We start from the raw sequence: 20,338 nt of genomic DNA, 5'->3' as shown, positions 1-20,338 counted from the left end.
CCTCCTAGACAGGCTCATATCATGGGCTGCCCACTCAACCCCTCACCCGATTCTACATTCGGCCACGACACAAACCCCCACTCTCCCATGACAATCACGCATTGGTCCCCCCCCTTTAATTCCTTGTTTTATAATTACATTTTTCTCCCCATTTCATTCCTCTTCCCTGCCCATCGTGGGCTCTTGGGTCCTCTTGTTTTATGGTTTTAATTTTTAAATTCTGAAAACTCCTTCTAATGGGACGGGCGTATTTTACGGACGTCGCGGGCGGCTCTGGGGGCTTCCTGTCCACGGCAGGAGGCCGCAAAGTCAGCCAGCCGACCGAGGGATGGAAATAAAAAATAACCCCCGCTAATATCTTTTTTCTTCCCACCACAAAGTTTGGCATCTCTAAAAAGGGCCTGCCTCCTTTTCCTCCGCGAGCACTCCCCCTCCAGCAGAGAAACTGCAATCCTAAACAGAGTTCAGTCCTTCCAAGGGACCTGAAATTAATAGGCTCGGAACGGGGTAAGTCTGCTTGAGACGGCCCTCCAGATCTACTTGTCAGGCAGTTCGGGAAACTCATTATCAGAGACGACAGCCCGGCATTTGCAGAGGAAAATACGAGGATCTTATCTTCCCTCTCTCTGCAAACGCAAAGCTCGACTGCTTCTTCCTCCCGGTGTAGGGGAGTGCCCTAAGGAATGCAGATGCCTTCCCGAGTGGAAGAAGAAACGTTCACTCCATTCGGGGAACGGAGTGGCTGAATACGCCAGAATAATGAAGAGATTGGCTGTGGGGCGGGGAAAAAAATGGGAAAGAATTTCAAGCTACAATAATCCCTGCCAACATGCCTGGGAACAAAAGCACAAGAAACCGGTTCGGATCCGGGGCTTTCAATTTGCTGTCAAGGATGGGTTGGCTGACTGTGAAGTGCAAACCGTTTGAAAAGGAGACCAGCTGAGGAATAGTGAATACTGTCGTTCTAGGGGAAGCCATCCCATTTTGGATATATTCTGTGTGCCTTCATATTACAGTCCCTAGAGATCTGCCGGAGGCCTGGATAAAAAAATAAAAATAAGCTGCGGCAGAACGGCAGCATTCGATAGTCGTTTCAGGGAAAAACAACAGATACTTTATGAATCTAGGCTATATGCCTGTGGGAACGAGGTCAAGGAGAACCCGCCACGTAGCTAAGTCGAACGCACGTTTTATACGGATGCAAGGTCTAGGTACCTTCCTCATTGGCCAACTAGATCCAGAACGGCAAAACCTGGATGGCATAAGAACATAAGAAAAGCTGTGCTGGATCAGACCCAGGCCCATCAAGTCCAGCAGTCTGTTCTCACAGTGGCCAACTGGGTGCCTCTAGCAAGCCCACAAGCAAGACGACTGCAGCAGCACCTTCCTGCCTATGTTTTACAGCACCTAATATATTTGGCATGCTCCTCTGATCCTGGAGAGAATAGGGATGCATCATGACTAGTATCCATGTTGACTAGTAGCCACGGATAGCCCTCTCCTCCATGAACATGTCCGCTCCCCTCTTCAAGCCTTCAAGCCACCAACTCCTGGGGCAGGGAGTTCCACAGTTTAACGATCCATTCTGTGAAGAAAGACTTCCTTTTATCTGCTTTGAACCGCTCACCCTCCAGCTTCGGCAGCTGACAAGACGTCTTAGAACCGGGGTCCCCACTGTGGCAGCCGTGGGCCCCCTCTGACGACTGGCCTGGCCCCAAAGTGATTTCAGAAAGTGGGAGGAGCCAGTTGGGGATCCTGCCCAGCACTGTTTCCGATAGGCCACTGGAGATCTGATCGACTGCACAGACTTGAATATTGCTTCGGAAGCAACTGCCACCAGCGTTGGGTTCATTCCCCCTCTCGTTCCTCTTTCCCTCCTCTCCCCCACCCTCGGACTTCCTCTGGGTGCATGAATGGCTCCGCCTCCTGCGGTGGCCCTCTTGTGGTTGGCTCCGCCTCCTGCGGCGGCCATATTGTGGCTGCTCCCACCACCCCGTGTCAGAGAGAGTAGAGAGAATAGGTATGCATCATGACTAGTATCCATGTTGACTAGTAGCCACGGATAGCAGTCTCCTCCATGAACATGTCCGCTCCCCAAGGTGCCCGCAGGCTCGAAAAGGCCGGGGGACTCCGTCGTAGAAGGCCGGAAAGGTCCCCCGAGGACCCGGCGCTGTAACTCCGCAAAGAGTTGGCGGCCCTCCCGAAAACACTGTCCCCGGTGCTTCTGAATACTTGCTCTACTTATACAACCCACGTCGCTCTGGTTTTAAAATAATCTCGCTCACACACGCTCTGGCTATTCATTCTCTTTCTCTTTCCTCTTCTGCATTTTGGAAAACAGCATTTGTAAAGGAAAAAGAAAAAGAAAAACCAGGTCTTTGTTCCAATGTCTGGCTCGTTTGTAAAACAGCCCCCGACGCAGGAAATTAGAGCCAAGTCGGAGGCCGCCGTAATGGAACAGTGCAGAAAACAGATAGTCATACATATGTATTTCTCAGACCTTTCTCCACCCTCAAAGGGTTTCTGTCACCAGCAATCCTCGAGGTTGCAAAGAAACACAGAGGGGGAAAAAATGTCTTAGGATGGTTACGAAGGGGGGTTCGGGCACAGGGATTAGATAATGGACAGTTCCCTAGGCCGAAACCAAACACTGAACATGAGACAGGTGAGATGCGGTAGCTAAAAAGGCAAATGCGATCTTGGGCTGCATCAACAGAAGTATAGTGTCCAGATCACGCGAAGTGATGGCACCCCTTTACTCTGCTCTGGTCAGACCTCACCTAGAGTGCTGTGTTCAGTTTTGGGCGCCACAATTTAAGAAAGATGTAGACAAGCTGGAACGTGTCCAGAGGAGGGCAAGAAAGATGGTGAGGGGTCTGGAGACCAAGTCCTATGAGGAAAGGTTGAAGGAGCTGGGTATGTTTAGCCTGGAGAGGAGAAGACTGAGAGGGAACATGATAAACATCTTCAAGTACTTGAAGGGCTGTCATATAGAGGAGGGTGCCGAGTTGTCTTCTGTTGCCCCAGAAGGTCGAACCAGAACCAACGGGTTAAAATTAAAACAGAAGAGTTTCCATCTAGACATTAGGAAGAATTTTCTAACAGTTAGAGCAGTTCCTCAGTGGAACAGGCTTCCTCGGGAGGTGGTGAGCGCTCCTTCCCTGGAGGTTTTTAAGCAGAGGTTAGATGGCCATCTGTCAGCAATGCTGATTCTGTGACCTTAAGCAGATGTTGAGAGGGAGGGTATCATGGCCATCCTTTGGTCACTGGGGGTGTGTGGGGGGGGAGGTAGTTGTGAATTTCCTGCATTTTGCAGGGGGTGGACTAGATGATCCTGGTGGTCCCTTCCAGCTCTATCATTCTGTGATTCTATGAAACTGCTACCATGAAACATACTTCCAAGTTACCCAGAGTTCATCGGAGTTCATGGGGATATTACAGGGAGGAGCTGTGGCTCAGTGGCAGAGCATCTGCTTGGCATGCAGAAGGTCCCAGGTTCAATCCCCTGCATTTCCAGTTAAAAGGCAGGAGGTGATGTGATTGTGAAAGACCTTGGCCTGAGACCCTGGCAAGCCGCAGCCAGTCTACTGACCTTGATGGACTGATGGTCTGATTCAGTGTAAGGCAGCGTTATGTGTTCATTTCGCAGAAAGATGAGCTGATGACATTCCACAGAACTGAGATTCCCACAGATATTAAGTACACAAAAAAAGGGGAAGAGAGGTCTCAGAGCAAAAGAAAGACCCGCCTCTCGGGGTGCTTGAAACAGGCTCTGAGAATAAGGGATCTCACTGACTCCCGTATCCAAAAATCAGAATTTTGGTTGTGGGTGTTTTATACCTGAGTAACCATCAGACTTGAGCAGTCAACACGCAATTTGTGCAAAGTGTTTTTTTCTCCTTTGTCAGACAAAACAGGCCTGGAATGACAAGATTTGCATTCTTATCCAATTAGGTATGTAGTTCAACCATCTCCTATGCAAACACCGCTCTTTGAAAAGGATGTCCTCTTTATGATGATAAATGGAATGAACGCAGGAAACCATATATATTACCCATTTGGCCCCGTAAAGGTGCTGAAGAGTTTTCTTTGTTAAGTCGGTCAACAAGTACTAATAAACACCTAATTTGAGGACAGCCAGGTATGGGTTGCAATTCCAACGGTCAGATCATGCTGTGTTAAATTATCCCAAGATGGAACCAGAGAAATGTGAAACACACAGAATACATTAGTGATGTGATATAGCAGAAGGAGGAGGAGGAGGAGTTGGTTTTTATATGCCGACTTTCTCTGCCACTTAAGGGAGACTCAAAACCGGCTTACAGTCCCCTTCCCTTCCCCTCCCTACAACAGACACCCTGTGAGGTAGGTGGGGCTGAGAGAACTCTAACAGAGCTGTGACTTGCCCAAGGTCACCCAGCTGGCTTCACGTGGAGGGGCGGGGAAACCAACCCGGTTCACCAGATTAGCGTCCGCCGCTCATGTGGAGGAGTGGGGAATCAAACCCAGTTCTCCAGATCAGAGTCCACTGCTCCTAACCACTACACTACGCTGGTATACACACACACACACACACACACACAATAATGGGATCCCCAACATGGAACCACCACAGCACAAGGATCTTCAGTGGGTGACGGATGGTAAGCTGTGGCAGCCATTTTGCGGCTGTGCCCACCCCGCCGAGTCAGAACCCCAAAGGTGCCCACAGGCTCAAAAAGCTCGGGGACCCCCGCCTTAGCCCACGTTACCTGTCAGTTACACAACAGAAATCTAGCTTCTCAGGAGAAAATGGGAAAAAAACTTCCTCCCTGATTCACTAGCTTTTTTCGTGGGCAGTGAAGGAGCATTCAAACACACGACATCCCACCTGCAAACTGAAGTCGAACACAGCGCTGGAAAGTCCATAATTTTGTCCCACCGAACATACATGCAGGCATTGTGGTGTAGTGGTTCAAGACCGGGACTATGATCTGGGAAACCCAGGTTCGAATCCTCACCCTCCCAGGGAAGCTCGCTGGATGACCCGGGGCCCATCGCAGGCACAGCTTACCCCGCAGGGCTGTCGAAAGGATACAAAGGGGGAAGGGAGAATGATAACTGTAAGACGCTTAGGGTCGCCACCGGGGGAGAAAAGAGGGGGGTAGATCTCCAGGAAGTATGCCGTGAACTGCAGTGGTCTAAATTTCCGGGTTGGCGGAGGAGAGGAGGCAGTTAGACAGCACGTTGGTTCCCCATCGGAGAGACATTTCCGGGTTGGTGGAGGAAAGGGGGGGCAGTTAGACAGCACGTTGGTTCCCCATCGCAGAGAAATGTCCAGGTTGGCGGAGGAGAGGAGGAGGCAGTTAGACAGCACGTTGGTTCCCCATCGGAGAGAAATTTCCGGGTTGGCGGAGGAAAGGAGGAGGCAGTTAGACAGCACGTTGGTTCCCCATCGGAGAGAAATTTCCGGGTTGGCGGAGGAAAGGAGGAGGCAGTTAGACAGCACGTTGGTTCCCCATCGGAGAGAAATTTCCGGGTTGGCGGAGGAAAGGAGGAGGCAGTTAGACAGCACGTTGGTTCCCCATCGAAGAGAAATTTCCAGGTTGGCGGAGGAAAGGAGGAGGCAGTTAGACAGCACGTTGGTTCCCCACCGGAGAGAAATTTCCAGGTTGGCAGAGGAAAGGAGGCGGCAGTTAGACAGCACATTGGTTCCCCATCGGAGAGAAATTTCCAGGTTGGCGGAGGAAAGGAGGCAGTTAGACAGCACGTTGGTTCTCCATCGGAGAGACTGAACAGGACTATAAATATATATGAGGTTAACCTTTGAGGAGCCTCCGTCTTCTGGTTTAAATGTAAAACCAGAGACGGCAGGGCCGTAGTCCAATCTCATGCAGAGTAGCTCCGACCTCAACACACTGGCTTCAATGGACTCGGCGTGGGAGCGGCTCTGAATAGTTTCCTTCTTTTTTCAGCCGCTGGGAAACGCAGCCCCAGACACTTCTTCCGCGCCTCGCGCCGTCTCTAAGGCAAAGGGGCACGGAGATAATTACATTTTCGAGTGGCCTCGCCTGGGTGCAGCGTTTTCAAGCCTTTCGCAGGCCCTTGAGATCCCGACGAGAACCCTGCAAGGCAGGTGAACCGGCCTGAAGTCCCAAATTGCCAATCGGGGCAGAGGCGGTGCGCCTAGTTTACGGCCAGCAAGAGAATCCGTGGAAGAGAAAAGATTCGAGGGGAGGGGGGAGACCCCAAACCATCGCTCAGCCTCTTCTCCACTACTTTCTAAAAGTCAGGGGTCCCCAACCTGGTGCCTGTGGGTGCCATGGCGCTTGCCAAGCGTTGATAGAAAGTGGGATGGGCCAGTTGGGTTTTGCGCAGCAAGGCTCCCGATTGGCTACTGGAGATGTGACTGGCTGTTAGGGTTGCCGGGTCCCTCTTCGCCACCGGCCGGAGGTTTTGGGGGTGGAGCCTGAGGAGGGTGGGGTTCGGGGAGGGACTTCAATGCCATAGAGTCCAATTCCCAAAGAGGCCCTTTTCTCCAGGGGAACTGATCTCTGTCTGCTGGAGGTCAGTTGTAATAGCGGGAGATCTCCAGCTAGTACCTAGAAGTGCTAACACAAATTATTCACCTATGCTGTACACGGTACGTTCAATATAAACGACAGCACTCAGGCTCAGCAATACTACACCATTTATACAATGCAAAAAAAAATCCCAAAACCTATACAATGATATATATACAAGGGAAGTCCATTGATCGAATTTCTCTGCATTCTCGATGTAGTCCACTGGACTCAAACCTCAAATAGATCCTGGGTAGGAGTCATAAAACCAAACGTCTTCTTCAGAAAATGGTATAGGGTCATAGCCAGGAGATGCTCGACGAGCAGGAAACGTTTTGGGATTTTTGTATGTCTGTGTTGTTGATTTGTGTTCATTGCATCCATTTGTTGTTCTATGTTTGTGATGTTTCTAGTAGCTTTTTCTAGCGTTGTATAAATGGTTCAGTAGTGGTATTGTGTATATTGACAACCCTACTGGTTGTGCAGATTTTAAAAAACATATATCACTTTGACAGCGGCTGCCACCACGGCACAAAGATCTTCACTGTGTGCCTGAAGGTAAGTTGAGGCAGCCATTCTGTAGCTGGCCCCGCCTCCTGCGGTGGCCATTTTGGGGTGGCCACTTTGGGGCTGCGCCCGCCACGTTGTGTCTGAATTCCAAAGCTGTCGACAGGCTCAAAAAGGTTGGGTGCCCCTGTTGTAAGTCAACTTACTTGGAAATCCACCAACAAACAGCCCGTCTGGGATTACTGAACGTAAAAGATGACTACAAGAGAACCACAGTGAAATTGGTTTTGCACGGAGCCAGCAAAACGCAATGAAACTTGAGTGCTTAACTTATTGGGGGGGAGAAGAATTATCCTTGAGAAAAAAACACGAGTTGATGGTTCTGAAATGCATAGCAGAGAATGTACAAGCAGATGGGCCACAGAACAAAAGCGTGAGCGATCTCAAAGAAGGCTGAGGTTGAAGAGAAGCCCGTCGCATCTCCCCCAAAGGGATAATCGCTACTCGCGAATCGAAGGAGAAAATGGACGGAGTGTCAGAATCGTTCTCTTAAAAGTCCCAAAATTATCTTCTCCCCCCCCCCCTTGTGTGAAGAAAGCAACGGAATTTGTAACAGGAGGAAAGCAACAATGCTATAAAAAGTGAGTTTCTCGCCGTTAAATTAGCACACAGCAAAACTATCAATGAACCCCGTTTCCCGCTGCCTGGAGAGCTTGAGAAGGCCCACCCAATGCCTTTCTTTCTGGAAATCTCACAGAGGTAAAATCAGTCCGCAATGCTCGTTGCCTTCTTGCTTTTTCTTCTCCTCGATTTGGGGGGGGGGGACAATTCAAGGCAGCTTTCAGAAGGCGGTTAGTTTTCGGAAGACTCTCCCGCTTCGGCTCGGCGAGCAAGTCGCAGGACGCTGCAGCGACCGTGGACATCTTGGGAAACTTGCAAAGATGTTACCTGTACTGTGTATTTTGGTAACACAGTGTTAAATGGATTCGGAGAATATTCATCGCTCCTGAACTCGGCTCTGGGGGAGAAGCGCACCGATAAACAGCGTAAAGCCGTTTTCTGGCAGCACATCTGGGAACTCCTGTAGTTTATTATTCAAGGCGTGCATTCTTAAAAATGTCAGCGCATGTTAGAATTTACCTCTGTGAAAAACTCGTTGGCTTCCCTCCCCGTGCTGTTCAGCAGGTTGGTTATTTAGTTTGACCTTTTTCACTTCGGCAAATCCCCCAAACTCATTATCCTGGAGCAGGGGTCTCCAAAATTGTGCCTCTGGGCACCATGGCACCCACCAGTGTTTTTCAAAAATGAGTGTGACCTGGTGGGGCTTCTGGTTGGCTGTTGAGGATTGGTTAATCCTTCTCAGTGTATTTTTTTACAAATTCCCAGTGTATTTTTTTAATATGAGTCCTTTGGTCCTTATACTGGTCCTTGGGAGGGGGTCATCTGGTCCAGCATCCTGTTTCACACAGCAGCCAACCAGAAGGCATTTACCTGCCAGGGGTTTGGAAATGCTGTGCTGGTTGCATAATACAGCTCAACCTGAAGACACAAAAGTAAAATAACTCAGTAGCTAACTGCTCTACTCTGACACTGGGTCATCTGCTGAAGCTGGAGGGTAAGAGACTCTCAACAGATTTCTTCACACAATGCGGAGTTCAATTGTGGAACTCCCTGCTCCAGGATGTGGTGATGGCTGCCAACTTGAAAGGCTTGAGGAGGGTAGTGGACATGTTCATGGGGGAGAAGGCTATTCATGGCTACTAATAAAAATGGATACTCGTCATGATGCATACCTATTCTCTCCAAGATCAGAGGAGCAGGCCTATGATATTAGTGCTTTGGAGCACAGGCAGGATAATGCTGCTGCAGTTTTCTTGTTTGTGGGCTTCCTAGAGGCCCCTGGTTGGCCACTTGTGTGAACAGACTGTTGGACTTGATGAGACCTTGGTCTGATCCAGCAGGGCCTTTCTTATGTTCTTATTTATTTATTTTTTTGGCTGCCAAGTCCCAGGTGACTTTTGGCGATCCCTGTTGGGGTTTTCAAAGCAAGAGGCATTCAAAGGTGGTTCGCCATTGCCTACCTCCGCATCACGACCCTTGTATTCCTTCGAGGTCTCCCATCCAAATACTAGCCAGGGTCGACCTTTCTAAGCTTCCGAGATCTGACGAGATCGGGCTAGCCTGGGCTATCCAGGTCAGGGCAATATACTCCAATATAAGCCAGACTAAAAAGATTGACTTTGCGCCTCCACCCAAAGACCAATGTATTAGGAAGCTCCACAGAAACAGGCCTTCCGTTAGCGTTCCTTAAGAAGAAATCTTGGGCGAGCAACCATCCTGGAAGAGCTCAATGGTGTGAAGAATGAACTGGTGGACAGAAGACAAAGTTCCTTGAACTGCCGCTTGGAAATAAGGTCCACCTTGGTAAGGTCTCACAAAAGCCCAACCGCGCCTGAGCGAATGAATCAGAACATTGGTCCATCCAAGGTGGACATTGTCTACTCAGACTGGCAGCAGTTCTCCAGGGTCTCGGGCAGAGGACTTTCCCATCGCTTACTACCTGATCATTTTAGCTGGAGATGCTGGGAACTGAGCCTGGGGCCTTCTGCATGCCAAGCAGATGCTCTACTGCTAATCCACAGCTCCCACTTCAAGCATTTAAAAACGCGCACCCTAGATCAAATGTGCAGCCCCTATCCGTTATTTCTACGCAACGATTCCTACATTGTTGACGTCACACCTATGTAACCAGGACTTTGGTGGTTCGTGACCAATTCAGAGACTGCAGCAGACAAACAGAAATGAATCGCATCCTCAGGAGAGGAAAAGAAATATCTGTGAGGATGATATTCCTTTTAAAGTATGATGTGCAGAAGGAGGAAAACGTAAAAAAAAACAGCTGTACTGCAAATAGAAATGTATAAGCAGAAAACATTATTTGAATAGGGTCACGTGATTTCAGATACCTGACGTATCCATTTTTCAAAAGGCGTGCGAACCGACGCTGCCGGTCCCCTGACAGATGAATGTACCACAGCGAATCGATATGCCATATGCATTGCAAATGCCTCAAACCGGAGATTAAAGAGTCCAAAACATCATCAGGGCAGAACTAAATAGGGCGTTAATAGAATGAATTTAGTCTCTCTCGTGCAATGCACTACAAAAATTCGGCGGAAATAAATCCCACAGGCGGACAAACCGTTCCATCTGTTATCGCCGGAGGACATGTCGCTCACATGGTGAGCAACACTGAGTTCACCTAATTCTTTATTTTTTAAAGAACGGTGGACTCTAGCCTGGAGAACCGGGTTGGATTCCCCGCTCCTCCACATGAAGCCTGCTGGATGACTTTGGGCCAGTCACAGTTCCCTCCGAACTCTCTCAGCCCCACCTACCTCACAAGGTTTCTGTTTTGGGGGTAGAGGGAGGGAAGGCAATTGTAAGCCGCTTTGAGACACCTTAAAGGTAGAAGGGAAAGTGGGTATAAAAATCAATTCTTCTTCCTAACCATGTATATCATTTTCAGTCCCCTCATCAAAATCAAGAGCAATGGAATGGTTGTTACTTTTGCTACGTGGGTCTAAGGGCAGATCTATCCCAGGGGTGTCGAAGTCATTGGTTAGGAGGGCCGGATACGACATAAATGTCACTTGGTGGGGGGTGAGCCATGCCTTACCAGCCCAGATCGAGAGGGGGGGTGGCTGCTTCGATTGGCTCGTGGGCCGGATAAAAGCTCTCAAGGGGCCAAATCTGGCCCATGGGTCTTATGTTTGAAACCCCTAATTTATCCTCTTTGGGCTCCTCTTGTTCCAAGCCAAGGGCTTTATGGCATCTCCATAACGGCCCACTTTCCCTTCCTTCTGGGCAAACCTGGGCACTAGTCATAGGCTCTCTCCAGCTAATCCTTCTCGTTCGGGATCAAAACAAAACGATAATTCGGCTGCATCTTGAAATATCGATAAATATCAAGGCAGTTTCCAGGCCCGGATGCTTTGTGAATGTGAAGCTTAAGTTTAAAGATTAAGTTTAAAGATTAAGGCTTAACTTTAAAAACTATATATATCTGGGCTGTAGCTAGAGTTCAGGGGTGTCGCCCCTCTCCGTTCCGCTAATCAGCTACGGAAGAAGAATTTAGAAGGAGTTTCAACGAGTGGAAGCTCTTTCTCTCCCCAAGCATATGGATCCAATTAAGTCACATGGCAGCTGACTTTAAATAAAGCTTGCTCGAAGCAGCCGCGGAGAAACTTGAAGGATCTCTCTTCCCCCTTCAACTCGGAGGAGCTGAGGAGGCGAGAAGGAAAGGCAAGAGAGGCCGATTAGCATAAGGAACACTTCACTCGCCGCCCCGTTGCCTGTAAACACGGGAATCCTGGCAGAAATAAATGCTAATTGAGCGCTCTTCAGAAGCCTTTCCTCCCACTTTGCAGCCGAGAAGCCCTGATTTTTTTTTTTTGATCCGTCCTTTTATTTCCCGGCTTCGCGTTGCCGGCTCCTTCAAGGACCCGGGGGAGGGAGCTGGGGGGGCAGGAAAGGTGGCAAGGGAGGGCAAAGGCTCCAAAACCGACTGAAAGCTAAGCCGCTCCTCGGAAGGACTGGCAAACACTCCAAACAGCCAATTGCACAGCAAAAAAAAGAAGTCACGAGCTCTTTTCAATCTGGCAGAAATCGCTGAAGCTGAAAAACAGATGGGGGGGAGAGAAAAAACTCTCTTTCCAGATTCAGGGGGGGAGAATCTCGGGCCTAATTTGCCCCTCGCTGCCCCCCTTCGTATCCCCCCCATGCTCAAGCCAGGAAAGGCAGCACCCCAGCCCTTCCAGACGCTTCCCTGGTCTATCTGGAACCGGCAGTTTTTATTAGCGGCAAAGATCTGAACAGTGAGTAATATCCATGCCGCGGACTTCTGCAAGAGTGAAGGGAAATCAATGCCGCCTGCAGCTAGGTGTCAAAAGCTGGGGGGGCGGGGGCGGGAGAGAACGTCTGTGGAGGTGGACGGTGCCTCCAGCCATAATTCAAGCTGTCCCCACGCAAGCTGGAGCACAGAAGGATGTCAGGTATTATACATGCAGCCTAGCATAATTGTCAATATCTCAATTTCATCACCTGCTAATACCAGATCGGGAGAAATCTTTGGGTTCCCCCCCCCCACTTTCTCTGTTCCCAATACTTTGCAAGGTGATGCCAGATGCCACAATGCTAGTCGGCCCTCAGGACCCTAAGCAACACCTGGATGGACAGAGCAACATCCGAGTCCGGTAGCACCTGAAAGACCAACAAGGTTGCCAGGGTAGAAGCTTTTGGGAGTCCGAGCTCTCTCACCATATAGCAGGGGTGGGGAACGTCAGGCCCAGGGGCCGTATAAGGCCCACAAAATCATTTGGTCTGGCCCTTCGTGGGTCCTGGCAGATCTCTAGTACAGAAGGATCTAAGACTGGTGATCCGCCCCCTCCTGTGGACAGGAATAGTCTCTATTCAAGGCGGATGTGAGTTTGTCTTGCTAAGAAAAGGAACTCCCCCCCCCTTGAAGAAGAGTCGTTAGCTATGGAGCTGCTAGGACCGCCCAACAAACTGTGTCTTGTGTTTGCTGCCCTGCCTGAATCTCTCGGGCCCAGCTGGGAAAGGCAGAGCTCAAAAGCGAGTCGCTCTACATGGCAGACACTCGGAGCCGTCTCCGGTCGTGCCTCTTGGCTGAACGTTTGACCAAATATAGCAGGCTAATTTTTACGCTGATCATTTTGTATGGCCCGCAAATGATGTCCTAAATATCCAAATGGCCCTTGGCGGAAAAAAGGTTCCCCGCCCCTGCCATATAGTGTCATAGTGCAGCCGGGTCCAGGGGGCACGGATGACTCCTCTGATGAAGAGTCAGCCGGCAGCCCTGGCTTCGATCCCCAGCTTGTGGCTGAAATTGTATGGAAGGAAGCAGCCCATGTGGGGCCAGATGTGCAGCCAGGAACCAGCGCAGCGACCCCTGAGCCCTCCAGCTCTGAGCCAACTGCAGAAAGCCAGCTGCCTGTCTGCTTACCCCCCTCATCGCCAGCGGAGGAGGCGAACATGTAGGGCCTCACAGGAAAAGAGGCGAAGCGCCCGCCTAGCAACTCGGTACCGACCCAGCGCTGACAGCAGGGACGAGTGCTTACAGGAGCAGGTCTGGGGTGGCTGGCAGGTGTGCGGCATTACAAGCTACCTGCGTGGCGTCCTGCTTACAGGCAGCTGGAAAGGGCGTAGCAGTGTGGAAGCAACACATCTATCCACTCCTGACCTTGCTGTGGTTTGCGTTATCTAGATCTCAGCTTGAACCTTGGGACCTGGCTTTTGAGATACCCTTGGACTTGCCCTGTGAGGTTTGAAACTGTTCAATGTGTGTGTGTTGGGGGCTCGTGACGGATAGGGAATCCCTCTAGCCAAGTCCGACCATGTCCGTTCCATACCATGAGCACACAGGGTGGTGCCCTGCTCCTCCCATGGGAGCGCAGAAGCGTCCTCTCTCCAGGGATTCGGGGTCAAATTTAACTCAGTGTGGTGCGAATTCTTTAGTATTAAAACATATTACTAGTTTGTGTTAAGAAAGAACCATCTATAGGCTCTAACTTATAGTTTAAAAATCACATTAAGGACTGACTCTGGCTTTTAGCCTTCAGCTGCTTCTAGTCTGACCCCATCTTCAAATTAGGGCCTGTGATTTTGGAAGAAATTACACTAGGAAATAGGTGCTTGAAATTCCTTTCCGGGACATAAAGAGCTTTTAAACCAGCAACAAAAGGCTCTGCTAGATTAAGGGAAATTGTTCAGGCAAACAAAACTTCACAGGCAGACAATTGTCAGAGACTCTGTCAACAGAAAGTTTCAAAGTAAAATACAGCTCCAATTCATGAACAAGGCCCAGCTCCAGGGAGCTTGTGAAAAGGGCTGTTGTAAATTCTCTTTCCCATGGTTTAACCTATAAAACGTCTCGCGAGATCCCTGTTTCCTTATCGTTCTGGGGAAGGAAATTAGGCTGTAGCCATCTTTCCTTAGAGTGATCCAGAGATCTCTGATAACTGTATTGTCTGTGTGTCAACTTATATATGGGTCTGTTAAATCCTGCCTTGAATATTGAAGCTAAGTACTGTTTCTTTCCTTGCTTTATATTTTCTTGTAAGTTTAATAAACTGTCTGATTTACTGTTATATGTCTTGGTCTATTGTCTAAGGGGGCCTTGTGTGCACGGTCTGTCTTTTCATATCACATGCTCTGGCTTTGCTTTGGTAAGTGGCAGGCGGAGGAGACCAAAAAAAATAAAGGGCTCAGGGGAGAGAATTTGCAAAATTCTCCCCACACTCAGCACGAGGTGTTGCGAGGGCTCCCCCTCTCTTCGGCTTGGGGTATTTTCAGAGTGGCACGCAGCCGCACGGCTTCCCAACTTCACAGGCGAGGCGATAGAAACATAGAACGTAGAGACAGAGCTGGAATGGGCTCCAAGGATCCCACCTTTGGGGGTCTTTAAGCAGAGACTGGATGGCAATCTGTCGGAAGTGCTTTGATTGTGGGATCCTGCATGGCTGGGGGAGGGTTGGGGTCACTGGGGACGTGGGGGGGGGGAAGGTAGTTGTTAATGTCCTGCATTGTGCAGGGGATTGGACTAGATGACCATGGTGGTCCCTTCCAACTCTATGATTCTATGATCCATTTAGTTTAGCTCCCTGCACAATGTACTAAATCTGGCCTGGAGGAAAAATTCCTTCCTGACCCCAAAGGGGTGATCGGCATTACCCCAGGCATGTAAAAACGGGAACCTTCTTTACTTACAGTGAAGGTTCCTTCTCCTCTAAGGTAAGAAGAGCATCTTGGAGACAGATGGGTGATTCCTTTCTGGTTCCAAAGTAGGCAGGAACTAGAAAAACGTTCCCCCACTTCCTGCTTCCTTCCTGGAATTGTCCTCTGTCTCCAGTTTCCTTCCAGCCTCGCTAAGGGTAAGGCAGCTACTGCGGCTGCTTTGGCTGCAACCCTACTAGGCTCGTGGGTCTCCAACACATTCAAGAGCAAGCTAGCTCTCTCCAGTTCACCGAGATCTGCTGCTTCCTCCACCACCGAAGGAGCAGCCTTTCGATTCTGAAGCCGATGGAAGGGCCACGAGAGCCGAACACGGGCTCGTCCCTTCCTGTCCTCCCCATGATCTGCCTAAATTCACAGAATTAGCGTTGCAGTCAGATGGCCATCGAGCCTCTGCTTAACAACCTCCAAAGAAGGAGAGCCCACCGCCTCCCGAGGAAGCCCGTTCCACTGAAGAACCGCTCCACCCGACAGAAAGTTCTTCCTAATGTTCAGCCGACAACTCTTTTGATTTCATTTCAACCCGCTGGTTCCGGGCCGACCGTCCGGGGGCAAAGGAAAACGGCTCCGCTCGGCCCGTTCTATGACAGCCCTTCAAATATAGTGCAGACGGCTATCATTTCGCCTCTCAATCGTCTCCTCTCCAGGCTAAACGTCAACCCAGCTCCTTCAACCTTTGCTCACAGATCGTTACATAGATATTTCTTGCACGGAACGGGCCCCTAGATACCCGCTGTGAAGCAGCCCTGTCGGCTTCGTCCTGGAATGTAACCGTTATTGCATTTGTATGCAAACAGCGGCTTTGGAATTAGGTTGCTCCGAAGCAAACGCAAATGCCAGCCCCTCAAGACACAGGACGAAGCCTTCCTGCTTTCTGGTATCTCCCCAGTACTCAGCACGCTATCGATTCTAAAATAATGTTCAATACCAGCAATCAGGCCTGAGTCTTTTCTTATCCTGCCTGAAACTCCCTCGCTGGAGAAAAATAAGATGTTTCTCAGCTGCACCGGCAGTTCTTCAATTAAAAAAGGCTCTCGATAAAGCAGAAGAGGCCTCGAAAATTCCACCTTGTATTGACAAGTATTAGAACAAAACTTCTATTTTCGTTTTTGGCAACAACAAAAAGGGGGGGATGGCATTTAAAAGGGGGGGGAACAAGCTGATAATTCAATACTTCACTTAACGCCGACAGATGAATTTGCAGACGACATTGCACGAAATAAATATATCGCTCCCTGGATAAAAAAGATAAAGACGCTTTCTGAGAAGCGGACGCTGCGTTGTCTGCTGTCAAATAGACCAGTCAATTGCGTGAGAGATGTGGCGACTTTTCTCTTTATAGTGTCAAGGAAAAATTAAATTCCGTTCCCCCTTTTTAAAGTGTGAAGTGGTTGATGGATAGCCAGTGGGTGTTAAATCGAGGGAAAGGGATTCGCTGAGCTTACAAAGCCAAACCCGTCATCTGAAAGAGCTCATTCTGAACTGCAGAGAACTGACCCCCGGGAGAAACAGGGCAGGGAACGGAGCCCCCCCCCCCATGCCAGCTCTGCCCCTTTATAGGCTCTGGCAACATTATTACAGAATCAAGCCACCTATAATGCTCTCTAGCACACAGATCTCCAACACGGTGCCTGCCCTAAACCTTTCCGGGCGCCTGTAAAGCATTTTTTAGAAAGTGGGTGGGGCCTGCAGGGCTTCCGGTTGGCCAATGGAGATCTGATTGGCTGTGCAGAGTTTTAAAAAACTTTGCTTCAGCAGCTTTTACTGCGTCACAGCACGACTGAACATACGCTGTGTGTAGGGAAGAAAATATTTTTAAATAATATGTTAACTAAAACGGCATCCCTGTTAAAAAGAAGAGTTGTTTTTTTATATGCTGACTTTCTCTATCACTTCAAAGAGAATCAAACCGGCTTACAATCAGCCTTCCCTTCCTCTCCCCACAACAGACACCCTGTGAGGTAGGTGGGGCTGAGAGAGAGCTCTAAGAGAGCTGTGACTACCCCAGGGACACCCAGCTGGCTTCATGTGGAGGAGTGGGGATACCAACCCGGTTCACCAGATTAGCCCCCGCTGCTCATGTGGAGGAGTGGGGAATCAAACCTGGCTCTTACGCAGAGTTTCTGCCTGAAATATTGACGGGATACAAACTGAATGAATGGCATGTCATCTTTCAAAGGGTGGTTCCAGCTCCTTCCAGAGCAGCCTGTTTTAGTTGTTACCGCGTTCATCGTTTCCAGTCAACAAACCGGTAATCTAATTATGGAACTGGAGATTGGGAGTTTCACTGGTCACCTGCACTGGTTTCCATAAGCATTTGTCAAGTTGCTAGATTTGAGCATTATAAGACCCACTTCTCCACTTTGGTCTCTTGGTCCCTATAGTCAATACAGTCTGACATAAAGAAGCTCGATTAATAAAACAATTTTATGTTTTTCCGTGGAAGAACGTAAATGGGTAGGATGCATGGAGGGTTTCAATTGTCATCTTCTGGGCATGGAGTAGGGCTCACTGAGGGTGGGAGGTAATTGAGAATTCCTGCATTGTGCACGGGGTTGGACTATAGGACCCGGGGGGGTCCCTTCCAACTCTATGATTCAATGAGCGCATGAAGCTGCCTTCTCCTGAAACCAACTACTGGTCCATCAAAGTCAATACTGTCTACTCAGACTGGCAGTGTCTCTCCAGGGTCTCAGGCAGAGGTCTTTCACATCATCCGTTACACAATCCTGGAGATGCCGGGGATTGAAACGGAGACCTTCTGCCTGCCAAGCAGATGCTCTACCCCTGAGCCACGGCCTCTCCCTGGAACAATTAGCAAAATGTTTGTGCAACTGTTGTCGGAGGCAGCCTCCAGAAGCTTGTTGCTCGCAGGGGCCTCGAGGACACAGGCTAATGGAGCACGGGTGCAAGTTACAAATAAATCCGGTCTTTCTGACCCTGCCAAAACCAAAACAAGACAATCGCTTCGATCCGCACCACGCTGTCCCAGAGCGGAGAAAGGACAGCTATCTCCAGATGAGGACGTTGCATGAAATATGAAACAAATGAGCTTGTAACTGTCGGGGGCGGGGGGGGGGAGACGAAAGCTGCCGCAAGCATTCTTGGGAGACCAGGGCGTCCAAACCCCAATCCAACGCTGTCTTCATCTTCCGAAGACGGCAACCCAATTAAAGGAGAACCGGGTGACAGCCTTCATGCGAAACATGGCTCAGCGGCGATGCCGAGTTGATCTCAGATCCCCGTTGTATCGAAGACGTCACCCCCCCACTCCCCGCCCTATTCAAGAATTGGCATTAAAAGAGAAATTTGATTCACCTTTAATAGGTGTCAAGACAGAAATCAATGGCCTGTCTAAAATCTGGGTAATTTCAAGCCGAGCATTAAACATGCACGCAAACCCACAACACAATTTACAGCGAGGATTCAGGTTTTTTTTTTAGTTTTTTTTTTTAAGCAGAGCGGGAGGAAGAGAAAGGAAGGAAAATTAAAAAGAGTCGAACGACGACATCGTGCTCAGCACATCTGAGAGAAGGAAGACAGACGACACGGCTTTCGGCAGGATGGGGGTCTCTGATTTAATGCGCAGGCAGCTCAGGTTCTTCTTGTGTGCTTCCTTCAAAGAGCAGTTGCCTTACACGGCTCGCGCAGCAAACGGCGTTACAGAAAAGAAGGAACAAAGTCAATTCGCCGCATCGTTCTACTGTTACTCGCGCTCTCCCTCCCCTTTGTTCGCCAAGACCAACTGCGCCCGGAACGTAAGGAATGATGTTCTTGCATCTCCATTGTGAGAACTACCTCCTACCAGGGATGTAACGGGGTGGGGGCAGGAGGGCAGCCGCTGCCCCTGTGGCATGCAGAGAGGGAGGCAGAACTGCCTCTCCTACCCGGCCCGCTCCTCCTGTAAGAGAGGCAGGCCAGCCACCCTCTCTGCATGCCACAGAGGCAGCTGCCCTTCTCAGCTATGGCCCTGCCTCCCAACATCTCAGCAAGGAAGAGGTTGCAATGATGCGCAGCCCACCCCGCAAAGAGCTAGCTTACCACAAACTAAAATTCACTTCTAAATAAGGTTGGCCACCTCCAGAATTCTCCCAGAATTACAACTGATCTCCAGACGACATCGATCGGTCCCCCCTGTAGAAAACGGCTGCTTTGGGGGGGGGTGTCCTCTAATGGCTGAGGTCCCGCCTCTCGTCATACCCTGCCCTCTCCAAGCTCCACCCCCAAATCTCTAGGAATTTGGAGCAGGCAACCCCTGTTTCTAATTCTGACTGGGACAAAGATATCCACAGAGAGATGCTTTGTTGATTTCGAGAAAGAAAGAAAGAAAGAAAGAGGAAGAATCGTCGGGGAGGTATTCTAGATGGCTATCAAACTCGTGCGCTGCCAAGCCCAGCTTCCACTGTTCCAAAATGCTCCTGGTTTGGTAGATCGAAGCACACATTCTTGCTCTTAACCCCAGCCTCATGCACCTTACAAGAAAGGCTAAACCGTGTTCTGGTTCTAAAGGAGTCTTCAGAAAGCGTCCGCGGTAGGTCTCCCTTCGCTTACGGAAAAGCAAGAGGCGTCCGGATTTTCGTACGAAACAGGGTCGCGCACGAGCTACAGGACAGCTACGAGTAGCAAGAATCCAGTCAGTTGGACCTTGGCGGCCCGGGATCACAGTCCAGGTCAGCCACGGGCTCGCAAGGGGTAGCCTTGGGTGAGTCCCTTTTCTTCTCAGACTCAGTTCCCCACCTGCAAAATGGGAATAACAGTGACCTTCCTCACAGGCCCACTGAGCATACGAACGAGTTAGGATTCATTAAGCATTTCACACAGTTTAAAAAAAAAAAAAACAGTACTACTTTTATTATGAGACAGTCACACACCCAGACGTTCAAATATCAACCCATACCCTCTGTTCTTTGTAAGCAACGATTCAACATATGAAAAAGAGTTGGTTTTTATACCCCGCTTTTCTCCACCATAAAGAGTCTCAAACCAGCTTACAATCGCCTTCCCTTCCCCTCCCCACAACAGGCACCTTCTGAGGTAGGTGGGGCTGAGAGGACTATGACTCGCCCAAGGTCACCCAACAGACTTCAAGAGGAGGAGTGGGGAATCAAACCCGGTTCTCCAGATAAGAGTCTGCCGCTCATGCGGAGGAGCGGGGAATCGAGCCTGGTTCTCCAGATAAGAGTCTGCTGCTCATGCGGAGGAGCGGGGAATCGAACCTGGTTCTCCAGATGACAGTCCACTGCTCTTAACCACTACACCATGCTAGCTGTGCAACTTTCCCCCTCATTTTTCATTATAGCAGGAAGCAAGCTCAAATATGGTTTATTTTATCCATGATAATCATGAATGGCGGAGGGAGGGGGTAATCCCAGTCCACTGAATCAAATAATTTGCCCACTTTGACTGAACGAGTTTGAAAACAGGAACTGAACTCCGCAGATCTGAGATAATCAGGGCAAGATGCCCAAAGAAATTCA

General features: G+C 49.6%; 1 protein-coding gene across 1 annotated transcript in view; it reads right to left on the bottom strand.

Annotated features, from left to right (window-relative positions):
- Positions 1 to 20,338, bottom strand: part of MAD1L1 (mitotic arrest deficient 1 like 1) — a 383,773-nt gene that overhangs the window by 166,037 nt on the left and 197,398 nt on the right. The gene's annotated exons all lie outside the window — the stretch shown is intronic.

Source organism: Euleptes europaea, chromosome 21 (assembly GCF_029931775.1).
Source record: "Euleptes europaea isolate rEulEur1 chromosome 21, rEulEur1.hap1, whole genome shotgun sequence".
Taxonomy (NCBI): Eukaryota; Metazoa; Chordata; class Lepidosauria; order Squamata; family Sphaerodactylidae; genus Euleptes; species Euleptes europaea.
The sequence above is the reverse complement of the archived record's forward strand: the minus strand, read 5'-3'. Positions and strand labels throughout refer to the sequence as shown.